This window comes from Sceloporus occidentalis, unplaced genomic scaffold, assembly GCF_023333645.1.
Source record: "Sceloporus occidentalis isolate IW3139 unplaced genomic scaffold, rSceOcc1.0.p SCAF_43, whole genome shotgun sequence".
In the NCBI taxonomy this organism is placed as follows: Eukaryota; Metazoa; Chordata; class Lepidosauria; order Squamata; family Phrynosomatidae; genus Sceloporus; species Sceloporus occidentalis.
Genome location: NW_028317023.1, coordinates 3,396,931 through 3,404,088, shown reverse-complemented (window position 1 = coordinate 3,404,088; position 7,158 = coordinate 3,396,931).

The following is a 7,158-nucleotide window of genomic DNA, read 5'->3' as shown; positions in this document are numbered from 1 at the left end:
TCCAGCTGCTGCAGGACTACATCTCCCATACTCCTCAGCCAGCCCCTTAGCTGAAAGAGCATTATGGGAGATGTAGTCCTGCAGCAGCTGGAGGGCCGCAGGTTGGACACCCCTGCTCTAGGGTGGTATACGGTATACTTTCACCCACTGCGGTCCCTCAAAGAGCAGTTTTAGTTTCTTCTGTAATGTTATCATGTCATGCATAGAACATAAGTGTATCCTGTCCTTAGAGCTTACTCTCAATCAGCTGTTCTTGTAAAAATGTCCAACAGGGAGGCAACACAAAAGCTTGAAATTGTGTCCCAAAAAAAATAATCACCAGCACTCTTCTGCCAACTGCTTCTATATCTCTGGCTGGTTTCGGGGAGAGAAACTGATCTTGCTGTCCTCCCTTCAAATGATGGCTTATTTTTAATTAGTTCCCTCTGTCGCCACAGGTATCCGACTGACAAACAGGAAAGTCACTTCTGTGTTTTTTTTTTTTTGTTTTTTTTTTTGTACTGGATTCTCCCTTTTCTATATATTCAATGTTTTGCTTGTGATCTTGTATAAAGGGATACTTTGTCTGGGTTTGGCACATGTACAGTACAGTTTATATGAAAACAAGTGTTTGCCTTTATAAATATTAAAAAGAAGGAACCACATTCAAGTTCTTTAAGGTTTCCTCTTAAGCCAAGTCTCCACTTATATTTTACTGTTTGAGCTTTGTACGTTTATACCGTGACAGTGTAAAAATAGATTTGAGATCGATGATCAGGAAACAGACAATGGTTGGCTAATTTCTGTAGGTAGCATTACAATGGAAGGTTTGGAAACCAGTAGATATGCCCTCAGATTGCGTGCGTGTGTGTGTGTGTGTCATGAACATCAAATCCTGGTGCAAATAACCCGTTTTTTGGTCGTTCGTATGTACACTAACCGGCATGTAGTATAGTGTTAACTTAGTCTTGTGCCAACCTTTGCATCATTAAGTAAATCGGCAGTGTCCCAAACACAATCGGCATATAGTCCCTCTGATGCAAATAAATGGTAGACAAATTTTTTTCCTTTGGAGCGTTTATTCCATCAAGACAAGAGGTAAGAAAGTATATCAAAACCTGGTAGAGTGAAACGCCTTACACGTTTCTGGCAGCGCTGACCATGAGAAAAAACTCTGCTTCTATTTAGGGCAGAAATGAACCACTAACGTGCCTCATGCAGTCTTTGAGGCGAGCCTCCAGAGCACACTAGCTCATTGTTTAAAGTGGCTGTTTGAAGATAGAGCAGCTTGTGATCTTGTACTGCCTGCTCTTCTGTTTCTGCTGTGCACCTGTTTCTGTCTGTTCTAGTATTCACTGAGTAGTAGGAGATGCAAAGTAAGGCTTCCACCAAGGTTAAACATTTGGCACTGAAGTTGATGCAAATACGGACCATAACCTGGGGTTCTATTCTGAACTTCAGAATACAGTTCACCTGTTGGTCAAAGCCAGATCTGACCAATGAGGTAGGTAAACTAAGGAGCCCAAAGTGTGCCATGAAAATGTCCCCCACACCATTACTCCACCAGCAGCTTGGACCGTTGATACAAGGCAGGATGGATCGATGATTTCATGTTTTTTACGCCAAAGTCGGACCCTGCAATCTGAATGTCGCAGCTGGTATCGAGACTCATTAGACCAGGCAACGTTCTTCCAGTCTTCCATTGTTTGGTGAGCCTGTGTGAATCGTAGTCTCGGTTTCCTGATTTTAGCTGACAGGAGTGGCAACCGGTGTGGTCTTCTGCTGCTGTAGCCCATCTGCTTCAAGGTTTGACGTGTTGCACGTTCAGAGATGGTATTCTGCATACCTTGGTTGTAACAAATGGTTTAATTACTGTTCTGTCATCTCGAATCAGTCTGCCCATTCTCCTCTGACATCCACAAGGCATTTTCATCCACACAACTGTCGCTCACTGGATATTTTCTTTTTCGGACTGTTTCTGTAAACCGTAGAGAGGGTTGTGCGTGAAAATCCCAGTAGATCAGCAGTTTCTGACATACTCAGGCCAGCCCATCTGGCACCAACAACCATGCCACGTTCAAAGTCACCTAAATCCCCATTCTGATGCTCGGTTTGAACTTCAGCAAGGCTTGAGTACGTGTACACGCCTAAATGCATTGACATTCACATGCTGCCATGTGATTGGTTGATTAGCTATTTGTGTTAAGAAGCAATTGAACACATGTACCTAATAAAGTGTCCAGTGTATTTTGGTTGCTTCAGTGTAATCCAACACTTTTGTTCCTTAAGAGTTTTACATCATGCAAGTTCTCCAGATCCCACAGATAACAAACCTTATGCTCGTTAATAATTTTGCACTGAGGGTGGGACCGAGTCATCTTCCGTCTTCGAACCCTGGTGCCAAGCTGGCAACTGGCTCTTGATAGCCCAAACAAGCCTAATTTCAGTCCTGAGTCAACAGAATTCTGGTACTGCACGTTTTCAGCCTGATCGTAAACCGTGGAAGTCTGTCTAGTAGCTGGCTTTTCTTCCTCTAGAGAGATTTCTGGGCCTAGACTTTTGTGCTTTATTTAGACTTTATATCCCCGAAAAAGAGCTAGCGTCCAACGACTCTTAAAATCTATATTAAAGTGTGGGACAGCTTCTTGGACTCTGATCTAGCCTCCATCAATCTGGATAGAAGTTGGCTTTTTCCAGACAGCGATCCTAACCTCTAACTAATGCATCTTCCTGGGACTTGAATCCCATGCTGTAGCACCTCACCCTGCCTCTTTAAGAACATGTCCTCACTTCCTCTCGCCATCTACTAACCTTGACTGTATTCCCCTTGGCCATTACTTCTGCCCAGAGAATTCAGTTGCAGCGGTTTCAACTTTGTGAAGGATTACTGACTTGATGTTGCTTCTAGTCAAGACTCTGGTAGACATGGTTTCTACAAAAAAAAAAAAAAAAAAAAAAAAAAACAACCTGTATATGACAACCAAGATGGTACACATGGAAAGTTAAGTGTCTCCAAAAATTAATTTGCTTTATAGTTTACATATTTGAGTCTGACTCTATGGTGTCCTGTCAGTCTTGATTATGGGATATGGGCCCAGCCCAAGTGTTCCTCGTATTTACTTTGTGAATTCTGGATGGTAATCTTTACACAGTGTCCTTAATTTCCTATGGTGTGAAGGAAATTTGATCAATTCTTTATTATATCAACACCCCAGCACATATAGGAGTTTGTTTAGCATTTGATTCTTTCTCAGTTAATGCCTCCCCCGGGACTATGATAGATTCTAGTTCATACGTAATAATACAATTTTGGGGATTATGTTCTTTTAATCAGGGTCATGGCTGAGCTAATGGTTTAGCTTTGCAAAATGGTGTGCTGTATTACATTGGCCTTGTCTCCACGCTCAATCCTACATTCATCAACACTAAAGGGCCAGCAATTAATGTAGGACTTCACATTAAAATTGACTGAACCATATATTAAGTAGAAATGTGCACCTTTAATGTGATAATTTTAATTATCTAGGCATAATATGCCTATAATTCTCATTGGGCTGATATATATTATTCCTGTATCGCAAATTCCAGTTTTGGGTTGAATAGGTGGTATGGTGGTTGAATAGGTGGTGTTCAGGTTGCTGTTAAATATCGGTGTGCTGTCTCCTCTTAAGTCTCACTTTCTGATTAATCTTTGCGTGTTAATATGATACCAGTAGAGAAAAGGAGGGCATGAAACTCACACAACCTTCCGCAGAACCATCTCCCATCGCAACCAGCGTGACAAGAGGGACAATCGCTGCCCAACTGTCACAAAAGAAACGTTACCTGAAACCAGTCTGGAGCACAGAACAATTACTGCCTGTGTTCCCGGTATCTCCCAGTGCTGGCGGGCCCCTTTCCCGAGCTTTCCTCTGTATCTCAAACGTTGTTTTGATACACAAACTGCTCAGAGATTGATATGGGTTGTGCTGGAAGGTAGGAATTAAATCTTTCACCATAGCCAGGTTTCAAGACTGAAAGATAAGCGGGACTCATTGTCTAAATGTGAGACCAGCAGAGACACACGCAGACAGATATGATTGGAAACTTAAAGCAATTATTTTAGATGTCTGGTGCATTTAAGTCTAGCTTCAACACATTGTATTTGTTTATGAAGTTTCACTTCTCCTTCCTATCTGTAACAGATACCCTGTAATAACATTTCTTGAAATATCTGTTAAACTAATTTGCGGGATGTACACCGGTGAGTCACTTTCCATCAGGTTTGTTTATTTCCCTTGGCTTAAACCTCGGCTCATGCTGTCCTTACATACAACCTCCTGCTGATTACTCAAACATGGCCTCTCTCAGCTTGCATGATAGCACGTGCCAGTGCATGGGGAAAAAGAACAGGAATATCTGGATGAAATGTTCTTTAAAATACATATTAAGGTTTGTCCATGTACCAGTCTTCTCCCTTCCCAACGTTCTGCACACAAATGTGAATGCTGCTTTTGGCTTTTGTTTATTTGCCATTTCGTTATGCAGGATGCAGTGGGTATACATTCATTAGTATAGGATTTTCTTGCTATGTGCTCTTATACATTCCAAGTGTCCTTATCTAGGAGGGATAGTATAGCTTAGGGACCCAAATCCATCTGTCCCCTTTTCCACCTCTTTTCTAGAAGCTCAAAATCTTTGCTAGAAAAAAGGGTATTGCTGCATTCTACAGGCCTTAAAGTAATAAGAGACAGTGAAACAACTGCTTTACAAATTAAATTGTGTAAATAAACATAATCATGCAAGCCTCACCCAGAGCCGGCCTTAGGAGTTGTGGCGCCCTGTGCGGACTACTCCTCTGGCGCCCCCCTCTCTGCCCCTTCAAACTACACCCCCCCTCTGCCCCTTCAAACTACACCCCCCCTCTGCCCCTTCAAACTACACCCCCCTCTGCCCCTTCAAACTACATCCCCCCATCTGCCCCTTCAAACTAAACCCCCCCATCTGCCCCTTCAAACTACACCCCCCCATCTGCCCCTTCAAACTACACCCCCCCTCTGCCCCTTCAAACTACACCCCCCCACACTTACCTTGTTGCCGGAGTCCTGCGCTGAGAGCGGGAGGCATCCGTCTTCTCGCTCTGCCGCGGTGCCGGCATTTCATGTTGAGTGCCGGAATAGTCCGGCACGCAACATGAGATGTCGGCACCGCGACAGAGTCACGGAGAGTAAGGGGCGGCGAGCGGTTGCTGAGAACTTCACGAGCAACCGCTCGGCGCCCCTGCCCGGGACTTAGATTAAAGCATCGGGGGTTTTTTTTTAAACTTTATTTAACATGAATGATGTTAAATAAAGTTTAAAAAAAAACAAAAAAACCCCCCCGATGTTTTAAGTTAAGTCCCGGGCAGGCGCCCCTGCTACCATGGCGCTCTGTGCGGTCGCACACCCCTAAGGCCGGCCCTGGCCTCACCAAGTACAACCCCAAGCGCCAGATCAAGAGGTGTCAAGCACGCCGCCACTCGACTCTGGAGCAGTGGGAACATTCTGTGGAGTGACAAATCACTCTTCTCTGGCAGTCTGATGAGCGAATCTGGGTTTGGCGGATGCCAGGAGAACGTTACCTGCCTGCCTGTATCTAACAACTGTAAAGTTTGGTGGAGGAGGGATAATGGCTGCTTTTTCAGGGATTGGGCCCCGGTCATGTGACTTGTTAGTGTTACAAGGTCTCAGGTGTGAATGGGGAGCAGGTGTGTTAAATTTAGTGATATCGCTCTAACACTCTCATACTCGTCACTGGAAGTTCAACATGGCACCTCATGGCAAAGAACTCTCTGAGGATCTGAAAAAAAGAATGGTTGCTCTACATACAACGCTTTTACAGGGCAGGTTCCACTCAGAACAGGCCTCGCCATTGTCGACCAAAGAAGTTGAGTGCATGTGCTCAGCGTCATATCCAGAGGTTGTCTTTGGGAAATAGATGTATGAGTGCTGCCAGCATTGCTGCAGAGGTTGAAGGGGTGGGGGGGTCAGCCTGTCAGTGCTCAGACCATAAGCCACACACTGCATCAAATTGGTCTGCATGGCTGTCATCCCAGAAGGAAGCCTCTTCTAAAGAAGATGCACAAGAAAACCCGCAAACAGTTTGCTGAAGACAAGCAGACTAATGACATGGATTACTGGAACCATGTCCTGTGCTCCGATGAGACCAAGATAAACTTATTTGGTTCAGATGGTGTCAAGCGTGTGTGGCGGCAACCAGGTGAGGAGTACAAAGACAAGTGTGTCTTGCCTACAGTCAAGCATTGTGGTGGGAGTGTCATGGTCTGGGCCTGCATGAGTGCTGCCGGCACTGGGGAGCTACAGTTCATTGAGGGAACCGTAAATACCAACATGTACTGTGACATACTGAAGCAGGGCATGATCCCCTTCCCTCAGAGACGGGTCGTTATCATGTTGGAATACTGCCATGTGGCCCAAACATACCTCCAAGACGACCACAGCTGAGGGTAAAGGGGATGGACTGGCCAAGCATGTCTCCAGACCTAAACACTATTGAGCATCTGTGGGGCATCCTCAAATGGAAGGTGGGGGAGCGCAAGGTCTCTAATATCCACCAGCTCTGTGATGTCGTCATGGAGGAGTGGAAGAGGACTCCAGTGGCAACCTGTGAAGAAAATTTCCTGCTGGAAAATAATGGTGGCCACACAAAATATTGACATTTTGGGCCCAATTTGGACATTTCCAGGGGTGTACTCACTTTTGTTTCCAAGGTTTAGACATTAATAGCTGTGTGTTGAGTTATTTTGAGGGGACAGCAAATTTACACTGTTATACAGGCTGTACGCTCACTTTACATTGTAACAGAGTGGCATTTCTTCAGTGTTGTCACACGAAAAGATATAATAAAATATTTACAAAAATGTGAGGGGTGTACTCACTTTTGTGAGATACTGTATATATATACAATTAATATTTTTACTATAATGTAATATTTAACAAGCACGTGAATATACGTACTGAGTTATTTTTTTGTATAATAACTAAATGTTGTCTTTGTGCGGAATGACCCCCACAACATCCAGAGTCACCCCTGTATATTCACAGAAATCCCCATCATTTATGAAAAGAATGTCAAAGCAGAAGCTTCAATTTTTCATTTCAAGGATTTACCATGAATCACAAGAAAACATAAGGCGTATAA